Below are 15159 nucleotides of genomic sequence, written 5' to 3' on the forward strand. Positions count from 1 at the left end.
AACTAGTGTATGGTAGCATTCAAAACATTCACCAATGCAAAGACCAGGATTGTCAGGACAGGAGGGACAATAATAGCGGGTGTCACGCCTATATCCGCGCTTTCTGCAGACACAACATTTTCTTTGGGGGACCCGTTGGGTAGGGGTACGCGGGAGGACATAAGGAAAATGCCTCTCATGCAGCTGGCTTACTGCATTTGGATTGGGAAGGTGAGGTGGAGCACCATCTGGAAACAGAAGGGCTCTGACGATCTCTTCCTGGAATTTAAGGAAGGATCCAGTCCGTCCTGAAGCTCTGTATAGCACATGAGCGTTCAGCAAAGCCAATTGAAATAAGTATACAGACACTTTTTTTATACCAGCGTCTGGCTTTACGAGCAACTAGGTATGGCGCCAACAACTGGTCGTTGAGGTCCACCCCTCCCATATTGAGGTTATATTCGTGGACACAGAGGGGTTTCTCCACAACACTAGTCGCCGTAGTAATTTGGACCGTCGTGTCTGCATGAAGGTAGGTAAGAACGAAAACATTCTTATTATCCCTCCACTTCATAGCGAGCAAATTATTACACTGCAAGCAGGCTCTCTCCCCCAGCCTAAGACGGGAATCTACAAGCCGCTGGGTAAAGCCCCAGCGATTAGGTCGCACGGTGCCACATGCTCCAATCTGATGCTCAAAAAGGTGAATAAAAAGTGGCACGCTCGTGTAATAATCGTCCACATATAAGTGGTACCCCTTTCCGAATAATGGTGACACCAAGTCCCACACAATCTTGCCAGCGCTTCCTATGTAGTCAGGGCAGTTTGTCAGCTCTACGTGACTATCTTTTCCCTCGTAAACCATAAAACAACATGTATAGCCTGTGGCCCTGTCACAGAGCTTATACATCTTGACCCCGTATCTGGCACGCTTGCTGGGAAGGTACTGTTTGAATGACAAGCGGCCAGAAAACTTAATCAGGGACTCATCAACCCAAACAACTTGATGGGGAGTAAACAAGTCTACAAAACTTTGGTTGAAGTGGTTTACGAGGGGCCGAATTTTGTAGAGCCGATCGTATCCAGGGTCTCCACGAGGACGACAGAGTTCATTGTTGTTGAAGTGCATAAACTGCAAAATCTGCTCGTATCGTGCCCTGGCCATGAAAGCAGAGAACACGGGCATATGGTGAATTGGGTCAGTGGACCAATATGACCGCAACTCACTCTTTTTGGTTATGCCCATGAGGAGGGAAAGGCCCAGAAAGATCTTAAATTCAGAAACCGTAATTGGTTTTCAATCTCTGGCAAGGGAGGACTGGGGAATGGTGGCGATGTGTTGATCAGCGTACAAATTGCTTTGGTCCACAATAGATCTATAGAGATCTTCGGTGAAAAACAGCGAATAAAAATCAAGTGGCGTAAAATCAACTGTTTCCACATGAATGCCAGGTTGTTCGGTGAATGGGGGAAGTACGGGTGCAGCAGAAGTTGTGAGTTCCCAATTAGGATTGGCGAATGCAGCAGGAAGGGCACTATGGGCACGACGGGCCTGTGTTCGTCTTCTTGGTGGCAGCGGGACACTAATTGTGCTTGCCACCTCGCCAGCTTGAACTGCACTTATGGGACTCGCCACGCCACCAAGTGTTACTGCAGTGCTGGATGTACAACCAGGGTGTACTAGGCCACTGGTGCTTGCCAGTTCACCAGAAGGAATAGTGGCGCTAGTACTGCTCTGTTCCATACGAGAGCCCTGCGGTTCCTGCACCTCAACAGCAGAAGAAGAAGTTCGGGGTCTGGAATGCCTGACCTTGGCAGGGACCACAACTCCGTCGTCAGAGCTATCTGTCATGGAGCCGCTGCTGTCTACAGGTTCGTATTCTGAGTCTGAATCTGGCAGATGAGTGACTTCCTCTTCACTATCTGTCATGCTCAGAAACGTGTAGACCTCTTCACTAGTGTACCTTCGATTTGCGATTTTGGGCTCTAAATTTAGTGACACACTAGTGAGACTCACAGGCAAAAAAGCTCCTGACTGTTGGCGACTGTATCAAAACGCTACCAAAAAACTGTTAGCGATCGCAGGGATCAGGCCTGACTCTGGGAACGCTGCAGTTATGTGTTTAGTGTTTTGTAAGTGACAGTGATCGATCGATTCTGCACTTGGGTGGGCTGGGCCGAGGGGCAAAATGCAGGTGCTAGTAGGTATCTGGGCTGATCCCGCTAACACTGCGTTTTTGGGGACCCTAAACTGCTGGGGACGCTAGTATAGATCTGATCGGATCACTGGTGAAAGGGTTAACTAGGGGGCAATCAGGGGGTTACCTTTATTAGGTAGTATATGGGGGTCCCTGACGCTATAAAAAGCTGACGGCGAACCTATATACTTACCTCCCTAACTAGCATCACCTGTGACACTAATACAGCGATCAGAAAAACGATCGCTTAGTGACACTGGCAACGGGGGGTGATCACAGGGTTAAAACTTTATTGGGGGGGTTAGGGGGGTACCCTAGACCTAAAAGGGGCCTAACACTAACTGCCCTACCACTTATAACTGTCACAAACTGACACCAATGCAATAATGAGAAAAAAAAACTGCTATTGGTGTCACTGTGAAAGGGGGTACAGGGGGGTGACTGGGGGGTGAAAAGTGTGCCTGTGTGTTCTACTGGAAGTGTAGTGTTGTGCAAACTCACATTGATGACATCACTTCCTCCGCTTCTGTTTACATTACAGAAGCCGAGGAAGCATTTCATTCGCCAGGAGCGATCGTGAGGGGCTGGCCATGAATGAGTAGCCTCCCCCTCACCTCGGATCGCTCCTGACGAGAATCCGACCTCTGCAGGCACGGGGGGTCCAATCGGACCCCCCCGCCCGAGGGCAGGCAGGGATGTACAGGTAAGCCCTTATGCCTGCCCGTGCCATTGTGTCGACGTACATCGGCGTGCGGCGGTCGGCAGCTGGTTAAATCAGTTAAAATCTGTATTTTTTGCTAGAAAATTACTTAGAACCCCAAACATTATATATATATATATATATATATATATATATATATATATATATATATATATATATATATATATATATTTTAGCAGAGACCCTAGAGAATAAAATGGAGATCGTTGCAATACTTTATGTCACACCGTATTTGTGTAGCGGTCTTACAAACGCAATTTTTTGGGAAAAAATACACATTTTTGAATTACAAAAAATAAGAAAAGTTAGCCCAATTTATTTCTATAATGTGAAAAATAATGTTACCCCGAGTAAATTGATACCTAACATGACATGCTGTAAAATTGTGTATGCTCATGGAATGGCGACAAACATTGGTACTTAAAAAGCTCCATAGGCGACGTTTCAAAAATGTCTACAGGTTACCAGTTTAGAGTTACAGAGGAGGTCTTGGGCTAGAATTATTGCTCTCGCTCTATCGTTTGCGGTGATACCTCACATGTGTGGATCGACTGATATTAACATTTTCTGAAAAATCGTTATCGGTCGCAAACTAGACAGATATTACTGATATTGCTTCAAGGGGTTTTACCGGGGTGATGCCTGCAGCTGCAGGCATCACCCCGGTACCGTTCTTTAGAGCGGACGGTCAGCTTTATTGTAATAACAATTGATGCGGCTAAGTAGCCACTCAGCTGTTATTACAAGCAGCGGGAGGGGACATTCCCCTCCCTCGCCTTCCGCCGCTCGCCCAGGCTCTCCCGTTCCACCGTGGAACCAGCAACCAGCTGGCACGTCCGATGCTTAGTTGGGGTCTCGGATCTAGTGACCCCGGAAGTGATGTCATGACATCAATTCCCGGAATACTGGCATCTTAAAGGTGCCAGTTTAAAAAAAAAAAGGAAAGTATTCAAAAACCCTGATCTTGACGTTTTGAATACTTTTAAAGTACAGAAGAGGGGTGTGACGGGAGTCACTTTGGGCGGGGGGGCTTGGGGAACCCAGGTTACCTTGGAGAGCACTGGAAGCTCCTTGCCCAGCTCCCCCAGCCCCTCCTATGTGTAAGTTACCCTGTGTCTATTTGGGGGACAGGGTGACCGAGAACCCCAGTCTGACCTCTAGAATATATGAAGATAAATCCACCGTTCATCAGAGACCATTGCTAGATGGTATGAGGTGGAGTGGGGGTTGCTATGTGTTTGTTAGGTGTGGCTGTATCCCATTGTTCTATTGTGTCTGTTTGCCTTAAAGTATTATGACATGTGCATGTGTATTTGCTGTGCGGAGGGAGGGGGGAATTCCTCCAACAGCTCTCCCTGCTGATTGGACAGTCTACTGATGAGAGGTTTGAATATTTCTGTGTACCTGTGTTTAAATAAACAGTTCATGTTCAGCAGCCAAGATGAATACTGCCTAGTTTGTGGTTGCAAGCTTTTGGAAGATCTGATATCTATATTCAGACTGGAAAGAATCGGTATATGATGAAAGCACTGAAGCAAAGTGTGGGATGTTTCGTTACAAGGGGTTTGACCCCCGATCCCTCCATAAAGAGTACCTGTCACTGCCTATTACTGTCACAAGGGATGTTTACAAAAAAAAAAAAGAGCAAAAGTAAGAATTTTAATTGTACAGAATATCGGCACATAGTATCGGCTATCCTCCTGAGAGGTGGCCAAAATATCGGTATCGGCACCTAAAAAACCCCGATATCAGTCGATCCCTAGTTTTGATCACTTTTATTCCTATTACAAGGAAGGTAAGCATCCCTTGTAATATGAATAAGCAGGACAGGGCCTCTTTAATGTGAAATCTGGGGTCAAAAAGACCTCAGATGTCACAATTACACTTAAATGCAATAAAAAATAAATAGTGATAAGTATAATACCAAGCGCTGAAATGGATAAAACGTGATATAAAATAATAAAATTATTATGTGATAGAGAAAAATGATTGAACAATGTATATTAAGCTGCTGTCAATCTAAAAGGTGGTCAGAACCCACATAAAGGTGTGAAAAATATATATATATATATATATATATATATATATATATATATATGTATATTGATACGCTCTAATAAATAGTCAATCAATGTGCATCTGTCACCATGTAAAAATGTGTAAACACAAAATGTGATTGGAAGTAAAAATTGTGCAAAAAAAACACTCAATAAATATAAATATAAATCTGTGCAGATACAAAATATGATTAGAAGTAAAAATACGATTGAAATATTGTGCAAAAAATCACTCAATAACTAAAGATCCTAAAAAATGCAGCAATGTGTTAAGAATTCCTAAAAGGTGCTCAATATACTAATACTGATAAATACAAAGAAATCCCCATAGTGATCAATATAAAATTAAAAATTGTGATAATAGTATCAATGATAATATTGATAATAATAATCGCTTTATCCCAATGATGGATGAACTGCTGGGCCAATTATATCATCACCTTTAAAATCCTTGGACTAGTCTATCTCTGTTGAACATTTTTTCTGCAATTCTACTATTTATTCAGCGCATATTAGATCGGCACCCATTATTATCAACATTATCATTGATACTATTATCACAATTTTAATTTTTTATTTATTAGAGCGCATCAACATACATATAGATAAAAAATGGCCCCCACAAAAAAATGGCCCCCACTCGACTTCCTGCCCACGGGATTGGATAGTTTCCGCCGCTGCCGATCTCTCCGGTAAGCGGCGGAATGACCGGGAAGCGATTCCACCGCTGGGACCACTTTTATGCTAAAGCAGAACGCCCACCGTTTAAAAATATACCCGGGGTTATGGCAGCTATCTGCTCCCATAACCCTGGTATAGAATGTCAAAGTAGTGATGTATATACACAGTGTGGTTAAATTGCCATTCTCTAAGCCAGGGGTGTCCAATCTTTTTTCCAAGAGGGCCAGATTTGATGAATAGAACATGCTTGAGGGCCGACCATTTTGCCTGACATTCTTAAACCATTAAAATTTGGTCTAAGTGTGTCCATCCGAGCACTAATACACGGCCCAACAAGAATTCTCTTGCCTTTGTGCTGTGTGTGGTGAATAGATGAGCTTGGGCGTGTTATTTGGATATACCGGATTTAATCTGCTTATAACACGCACCTTCACTTTAAAAATGAAGTTTCAGGAAAAAAAATCTTAAATTTTAAATAAAGAACTGTGAAGCAAAATAAGGGTCAGTGCCCATCAATGCAGCCTAATCAGTGCCCATCTGCGGCCCCCACTCCATTGCCATGAATGCAGCCCCCACCGTATTGACATGAATGCAGCCCCCACCACATTAACATGAATGCAGCCCCCACCACATTAACATGAATGCAGCCCCCACCACATTAACATGAATGCAGCCCCCACCGTATTGACATGAATGCAGCCCCCACCGTATTGACATGAATGCAGCCCCCACCGTATTGACATGAATGCAGCCCCCACCACATTCACATGAATGCAGCCCCCACCACATTCACATGAATGCAGCCCCCACCGTATTGACATGAATGCAGCCCCCACCGTATTGACATGAATGCAGCCCCCACCGTATTGACATGAATGCAGCCCCCACCGTATTGACATGAATGCAGCCCCCACCGTATTGACATGAATGCAGCCCCCACCACATTGACATGAATGCAGCCCCCACCGTATTGACATGAATGCAGCCCCCACCGTATTGACATGAATGCAGCCCCCACCGTATTGACATGAATGCAGCCCCCACCGTATTGACATGAATGCAGCCCCCACCGTATTGACATGAATGCAGCCCCCACCACATTCACATGAATGCAGCCCCCACCGTATTGACATGAATGCAGCCCCCACCGTATTGACATGAATGCAGCCCCCACCGTATTGACATGAATGCAGCCCCCACCGTATTGACATGAATGCAGCCCCCACCGTATTGACATGAATGCAGCCCCCACCGTATTGACATGAATGCAGCCCCCACCACATTCACATGAATGCAGCCCCCACCGTATTGACATGAATGCAGCCCCCACCGTATTGACATGAATGCAGCCCCCACCGTATTGACATGAATGCAGCCCCCACCGTATTGACATGAATGCAGCCCCCACCGTATTGACATGAATGCAGCCCCCACCACATTCACATGAATGCAGCCCCCACATTGACATGAATGCAGCCCCCACCACATTCACATGAATGCAGCCCCCACATTGACATGAATGCAGCCCCCACCGTATTGACATGAATGCAGCCCCCACCGTATTGACATGAATGCAGCCCCCACCACATTCACATGAATGCAGCCCCCACATTGACATGAATGCAGCCCCCACCACATTCACATGAATGCAGCCCCCACATTGACATGAATGCAGCCCCCACCACATTGACATAAATACGGCAGCCCCCACCACATTGACATGAATGCAGACTCACCATTGCTGTCAGTGCAGCCTGATTCATGTCCATCTGCAGCCTTGGAGGAGACAGGGAGGGGGCGGGACGAGCGCCAACAGATATACAGGAGAAATTCCTGTTTACACGGCGGCCTCTTTAATTGAAAGTCCCGCCTCCTATGATGGACAAAACAATTGTCCAATGGCAGCGCAGGAGACGGGACTTCCTTTTACACAGGACGCCGTGTAAACAGGAAATTCTCCTGTATCCTGTACGGCGCTTGTCCCGCCCCCTCCAAGGCAGCCAGCATATCTATCTTTTATGGCCCCCGGCGCTCGGGGATTCGTTGGGGGCCACAAAAGATATATATGTCAAAATTACCAGGCGGGCCGTCCGAAACCGGACCGCGGGCCACGATTGGCCCGCGGGCCGGACTTTGGACATGCCTGCTCTAAGCTGTGTGGGGAAAAAAAATGAAAGATAAAAAAGTGGTTGCTATGAGCAAATGCACCAGCTGAGATAGAACTTTCCTCAGCCAATTTTTTTAACTACTTCCCCCAAAAGGACATACCCGTGCATTCTCTGGTTGGCAGTGGTTATACCAGGGCCATGGATGTAGCTGCAGCTATGACATAGTGGCCGCTGGGCACCTGCATTGGCTTCCGAGTGACGCGGCGGGCGCGCACGCGCGCCCCCTAGACTGCTGGGAATGTCATATAATGCCTGCCCAGGATGGGAGATCCCTCCTGCGGATGTCATTTGACTATGAAGAAAGGAAGTGGTTAAATCAGATTTTTTTCAAATGTAATTTATTAAAATGCTTTTAGAGTAAAAATCTATCTAAAGATAGTTTTCTATTTAGGATACAATAATATTTTAGTTTATTCAGCATGAAATGGAGCTTAGTTATGTAGTATTAGGCTGTATGTTCTGCAATATTTAAATTTTTGGTAAACTCATTCAATGATTTCAAGCTCTGCAAGCTGAGATAACATGCACATGCATTGATGCAATCACACAATTTTACAGTAACCATGAGATAAAACAAAGTTCAGGAATATTCCTTTATCCCGTTGTTTTGCATATCTACGTACACTACAAACTGTATGATTGAATCAGTTCTAATATCGCTGTTTTACTAACCTGACAGCTTATTATTTCAAATAGGAAACCTTCATTTTGTTTGCAAATATTAAAGATTCTAACTACCAGCAATAATAAGTCCTTACATTCAAAGAGCACCTGACATTTCAGATCTGCCTGTTGCTGGCATCCACTCACCTGCTGCCGCCACGTTCATCACTTTGTTGTGTCACTGCCGTATCACCAGCTGTCCTATTAAAGTGAATGGGACTGTCGGTGAGTCAACAGCGGGTCAGAAGAGGAGCCGCTGTGGGCCAGAGATGACAGTTGCTCAGTAAAAATTATGATTTAAATTGAGTTGATTTAAATCAAATCCAGCCTGTCTCACAACACAAGCCCACCCCTTCTAGAACTTCTTTCAGTGAAAGTGCCCCGGAGTGGCACCACTGCTATAGAGTCACGGCAAAAAAGGGTTCTACTGACACTGGCCACTGCACTACTGAAAAGATCCACTGCCCTACTGACAACGTAGGGGCGGGGCACAGAACTAAGTCTTAGCTCAGGGTGAAAGAATGTAAATCTTTGCCACTGTCTAGAACAGAAGGTAAGGGGCGCGTTGTGCAATATCATTGCACAGAGCAGGTTTTATATATATTTTTTTAATAGCCTTTACAATTACAACCACTTTAAACTGCAAACCCATTTGGCAGGGGTAACTCAGCACACCTCACAATCCTTCTGCACTTTGGCAATTGGCACTCACCCTGACAACCTAGCTGCATCCTTCTTATACTTTCCAAGAACATTTCCCAGGATCTCTAGCTCCTCGATGCGTCACCCACTTGCTCCTCCCTAAACTAACATCACTTCCGGATCCTTGGAGCGAATGTGGACTTACCCACCTTGTTTTGAGTACAGGGTGTATCAGCAGCATTCTCAGGCTGTATAAGCAGGTGAGCTGTTACTAAAACGATTTCGTGATGTATTCAACGCTGGCTTATGTTTGATGTTCCGTTTAGTAGGCATGGCGCGATGGTTTTTGGAAATCAAAGGTCTTTGAACAGTGATCTGAAAGTGGCTTTTTTTTAAGAATGAATGCAGCCCCGCTGTATCATAAAAAAAAGCATTCTCGGAGGCTCTTTAGAGTAAACACTGCAGCGTCCCCTGTTGCGGTCGATCTTCTGGCTGTGGAACTGCACACAATACATAGTACACAGGCTTTGTCATGGTTAGCGTCTGATAGCCGTGCACTGTGCTGTACAATACTGTGTTGTATATGTTGATCTATCCATGTGTCGGGGTATTTAAAGCACCCTTAATTACTGCCAATCTTTGTGATGGCGTGACTTTAAGGACACGTTCAAGTCTAGTAAACCTGAAGTAGAAAAACAGTTGTTGTTTTCCCATGCTAAACTTCAGCCTGGGATCCTTTTCGCCCATCTGCTTACTTACCATGACATTCGCAGGCCCGCAGCCTACTCTGCTAAGGTTAAATATTTGAGTATGGCATAATTTTAAGTGGAGTCTGCTTGTTTATTGTGGCCCCACTCCCCCATCTTAAACTGCTGCTGTAAAAAGTATCAATTATCGTTTTTCACCCACAGGTATTTTTTTTTTCAGTTTTGGGGGGGGGGGGGGTTTACTATAAAATAAGCTCACGCGAAGGAGCCCAAATAAAGCTTATATAGTGTAGTATTTATTAAAAATCTAGCAGCATAAAAACAAAACCTGGCCAAAAGCACTTAAAGAGGAGTTCCACCCAGGGGGTCCAGTATAAAAAAAAAAAAAAAAAAAAAAAAAATTAAAAGTCAGCAGCTACAAATACTGCAGCTGCTGGCTTTTAATTGGACAATTACCTGTCCCTTGGTCCAGCGATGCGGGGGATCGAAGCCCCGCTCGTCTCCCCCTTCGTTCAGTGGCGCCGGCTGTGGCTTCACAGCCCGGCATGAGCGGTCGTGATTGGCCGCTCAGTCACCTGGGACCTGTAATGGGTCCCAGATGATTGACAGGAGGGAGGGAGCAGAGCGGAGCCCTTCCTGTGCCGAGGTGGAAGTGATGTCACCAGCCCAGGCACTCGAAGGGGCAGACTACGAGGGACCCCCTAGCAACAGGCATTTAGAGGTAAGTTAAAAAAAAAAAATATCCAAATGGTTTTTTTTTTTTTTTTTTTTTTTTTTTAGGATTTTTCATGTATTTTTGTTTTTTTGGGTGGAACCCCACTTTAAAGGCTTTTTTGCATAGTACCGGTCTCCTATGATGCTCTCCCGGACCTTCTACTGCTTTAAATGTTGCCAAGCTTCAGGATACTGATAAAAGGCTTTCTAAGGTCTTATCTGTGGTGAATGCATAGAATGGTGAAGGGTTACGTCACTAAGGAGCACTGTGGATTTTTCTGGATTTTTTAGGTCTATTAATTTTCACTTTCTGGTGAGTGTTCTGGCACACTGCATTGTCACAACAGTACAGACTTTTCTGCAACATTGTTCTATTTGGGAATTTATATTCAATGTATATTAATTTTACATGGACTTTCACTAGTTTCTTTTTTCGCTCTGCACTTTTGTTGTGAAAATAACATCGTGCGGACGGATTTCTGTCAGTCACAGACTGTGTCACTCCCCTCTAGCCAGTGTCATAGCATAAAAGGGAGGTGAAGCCCCCATTAATCTAAATGTGATGTTCTGCCCTGATTGTGTTTAGTGGGCGTGGAGGAAGGGAGGAGGGAGTGGGCTGTCATTTACCACTCTGTATACATCCTCATGCGTGACTCTATAGTCATGTGGGCTGCTCATATGTAACAGGAAGGAAATGCTCAGCATAGAAACTCACTGAAAACTGGAGTATGTGCAGAGTTGTCACCACAGCTGCAAAATCACTAGCTGATTTGGGGACGCGAACAGAAGGAGTAGATAGCAGCAGAATACAGAAAACAAATTTCATAGTGATAGACTATGAACAGTATGTAATACAGCATTTATTAATATTTTTATGATGTAGGTTTAGTGATACTTTAACCATTTAAGGACCGAGCCTCTTTTTGAGGTTTGTTATTTACAAGTTTAAAAACAGTTTTGTTTTGTTTTTTGCTAAAAAATTACTTAGAAACCCCAAACATTATACTTTTTTTTCTAACACCCTAGAGAATAAAAGGGCGGTCGTTGCAATACTTTCTGTCACTATTTGCGCAGCGGTCTTAGAAGCGCACTTTTTTTTTGGGAAAAACTTTTTTTAATTAAAAAAGAAGACAACAGTAAAGTTAGCCCAATTTTTTTGTATATTGTGAAAGATATTACCCCGAGTAAATTGATACCCAACATGTCATGCTTCAAAATTGCGCCCGCTCGTGGAACGGCGACAAACTTTTACCCTTAAAAATCTCCATAGATAGGCGACATTTAAAAAATTCTACAGGTTGCATGTTTTGAGTTAGAGGAGGTCTAGGGCTAGAATTATTGCTCTCCCTCTACCGATCACGGCAATTCCTCACATGTGTGGTTTGAACACCGTTCTCATATGCGGGTGCTACTCACGTATGCGTTAACTTCTGCACGCGAGCTCGGCGGGATCGGGCACGTTTACATTTTTTTTTTCTTATTTATTTTACCTTTTATTTTTTATTTTTACACTGTTCTTTAAAAAAAAAAAAAAAAAAATCTGTCGCTTTTATTCCTATTACAAGAAATGTAAACATCCCTTGTAATAGAAAAAAAGCATGACAGGACCTCCTAAATATGAGATCTGGGGTCAAAAAGACCTCAGATCTCATATTTACACTAAAATGCAATAAAAAAAAAAAAAATTGCCATTTAAAATTTATTTTTTTAAAAGTCCCTTTTAAGAGCTATGGGCGGAAGTGACATTTTGACGTCTCTTCCGCCCTGCAATGGTATGGAGACGGGTGCGGGCCATCTTCCCCTCACTCATCTCCATGCCAAGGAAGGAGCAACATCCAATCACCGACGGCTCCGGTAAGCGGCGGAGGGCACCGGAGGCGGCGGGAGGGGCCCTCTCCAGCCGCCGATAAGTGATCTCTCGGCGAATCTGCCACAGAGACCACTTTTATCTGAAAGCAGACTGCCGGCCGAAGAAGAGGATACCGGGGTTATGGCAGCTAGCTGCTGTGATAACAACAATATACCTCTTTAAAGTTAGGACGTATATCTGCGTGCGGCGGTCGGTAAGTGGTTAACACCTTCCCTGACGTGTTATCGGTTATCAAATAAAATCTGCACTGCATTGTTGTTGCAATTAATGTTGCGTGTTAAAGCAAATGTGTGCTTTCTATAACAAATACCATCCTCATGCTCTCCAGTCACCCTATTTTCCTTTTGAGTCCCTATGAAAAGCCATTTGTATGTGCAGCATACACATTTCTAAATCCCTGGCACACAGCACTCAGACACCAAGAGCGGCTCTCACATGCAGAAACACCTGCTATTTATAATAGGGGTCACCAAACTTTATAAACAAAGGGCCAGTTTGCTGTCCTTCAGACTTAAGGAGGGTTGGACTGTGGCCATTGGAAGTAGATGAGGTCCTGGGGTCTGTGGGAAAAATCAATGCCCCTTCTTTGGTTTCAGTGGTGGAGTTGTGCCCCATCATTGGCGTTAGTGGGAGGAATTGTGTCCTATTGTTGGTGTCATTGGGAGAAATTTTGCCCCATTGTTGGTGTCATTGGGAGAAATTTTGCCCCATTGTTGGTGTCATTGGGAGAAATTTTGCCCCATTGTTGGTGGCATTGGGAGAAATTTTGCCCCATTGTTGGTGGCATTGGGAGAAATTTTGCCCCATTGTTGGTGGCATTGGGAGAAATTTTGCCCCATTGTTGGTGGCATTGGGAGAAATTTTGCCCCATTGTTGGTGGCATTGGGAGAAATTGTGTCCCTGTGAAGCAGTGAAATAAAAAAAAAAGTCCTTTATAAAAAAAAATAGCTCCGAGCCGTCTTCTCCCAGTGCCGTCTTCTCCCCGTGCACCCCCCCATTGTTGAGGGCATGCAGCCTGGTATGGTTCAGTAGGGGAGGGCGCTTGCCCCCTCCCTTTCCTGACCTACCGGGCTGCATGCTCTGATAAGGGTCTTTTATGGATTTTGGGGGGCCCCACGGCCCTTTTTTTAAAAAAAGATTTTTGGCATGGGGGTGTCCCCTCCTAATCCGTACCAGACCGAAGCCCTTTTTTTCGTGAATTTTTTTTTTTTTTTTACATTCAGCTGTCAGTGGGGAAGCCCACTGACAGCTAATGACTCATCGGTTGTTGAGGACGCGGTGGCCGGCTTCCTGGCCTGCTTCTTAGCAACCAGTGAATGTAAAAAAAACGGAAAATTGTATCATACTTACCGTAATTTTCCTTTCCTGGTGCCTATCCATGGCAGCATACTGGTGATAGAGCTCCGCCTCGACTCCTCCCTCAGGACTAGTGAATAGCATAAATTAAAGGCATAGTCCCTCCCCCAACATTCTCCGTAAAATAGAATACCGAGGGTGGGAGCATATGCTGCCATGGATAGGCACCAGGAAAGGAAAATTACGGTAAGTATGATACAATTTTCCGTTTTCCTGGTGCCTCCATGGCAGCATACTGGTGATAAATAACTAGCTGACATGGGTGGGATAATGCTTAACAATAAATGTTTAATTAGAATGGGAAATTGCAGCCTGAACTGCCCTCCTCCCGAACTCAACCGTTGTGAGAGCTCCTGGATCAATATGGTAGTGTCTGAGGAAAGTATTGTGAGAAGACCAGGTGGTGGCCCTGCACACCGTCTCTAACGAAACGTTGGCCCTTGCTGCCCAGGAGGTTGAGACTGCCCTTGTAGAATGAGCATTCACTCGGGACGGAGGTTCCATATTCTTCATCATGTAGGCCTTCTTGATTAACTTTACCACCCAAGATGCCAGAGTTCTGATGGAAGCTTCTTTGCCCCTGTATTTACCGAATGGTACAATAAAAAGTCTTTCCGAGTTCCTGAAGGATCTGGTGGCCTCTAGGTAGGCTCTGAGCACTCTGGATATGTTCAGCTTGTGACATGATTCCGAATCCGCTTCAGCAAATACTGGTAGTGCCCAAGGCTCCAAAAGGTGGCTTGGAGTAGCGACCTTAGGTGTGAACCCCCGAAGGGGACGAAGCTCCACTCTATCGTGGAAGAAAGAGATGTGGTCATCACCTATCCCTAAAGAGTGGAGCTCTGAAATCCTTCTGCCAGATGTAATGGCTAGCAGGAAAACTGTCTTTAGTGTTAGGTTCCACTTGCCACTTGTTCCACTGGGGCAAAGGGATGGTCAGAGAGGACTTCAAGGACCAGGGATAAATCCCATTTGGGAAAAGATCGTCTGACAGGTGGGCAAATCTTTAACACTCCTCTGAGGAAAGTGATTACTAAAGGCATTTCTGCCCATCTTTTATTTGTTGCGGCAGAAATTGCTGCTACTTGCACTTTGAGGAAACTTAGGCCAAGACCCAGATCAAGTCCTGTCTGGAGAAAACCTAGAACATTTGATGTAGAAGGAAGGATTGGATCAAACTCATTTGAGGTAGCAAATGACAAGAACTTGTCCCATATTTTTGAATATATAGCATTGGTTGCTGGCTTCCTGGCTCCTAGGAGGGTTGTTATGACCCCTGGGGAACATCCTAGGAACTCGAACCTTCGCCTCTCAACCTCCAGATTCGAAGATTCAGCTTCTGAGGGTTTGGATGAACTAAACTGCCCTGCGCCAGAAGTTGAGGGAAAGGAGGGATCCTGATT

At 44.9% G+C, this 15159-nt stretch overlaps 1 protein-coding gene across 3 annotated transcripts in view; it reads left to right on the forward strand.

Annotated features, from left to right (window-relative positions):
• Nucleotides 1-9221: 9221 nt before the first annotated feature.
• CCDC127 (coiled-coil domain containing 127) overlaps nucleotides 9222-15159 on the forward strand; it is a 250270-nt gene continuing 244332 nt past the window's right edge. The window contains exon 1 of one of the 3 annotated variants that reach the window (XM_073630710.1): nucleotides 9222-9369. The gene's annotated coding sequence lies outside the window, so the exon portion shown is untranslated. The remainder of the gene's footprint in view (nucleotides 9370-15159) is intronic. The other 2 variants (XM_073630711.1, XM_073630712.1) reach the window with 2 other exon arrangements.

This window comes from Aquarana catesbeiana, linkage group LG05 (genome assembly GCF_042186555.1).
Source record: "Aquarana catesbeiana isolate 2022-GZ linkage group LG05, ASM4218655v1, whole genome shotgun sequence".
In the NCBI taxonomy this organism is placed as follows: domain Eukaryota; kingdom Metazoa; phylum Chordata; class Amphibia; order Anura; family Ranidae; genus Aquarana; species Aquarana catesbeiana.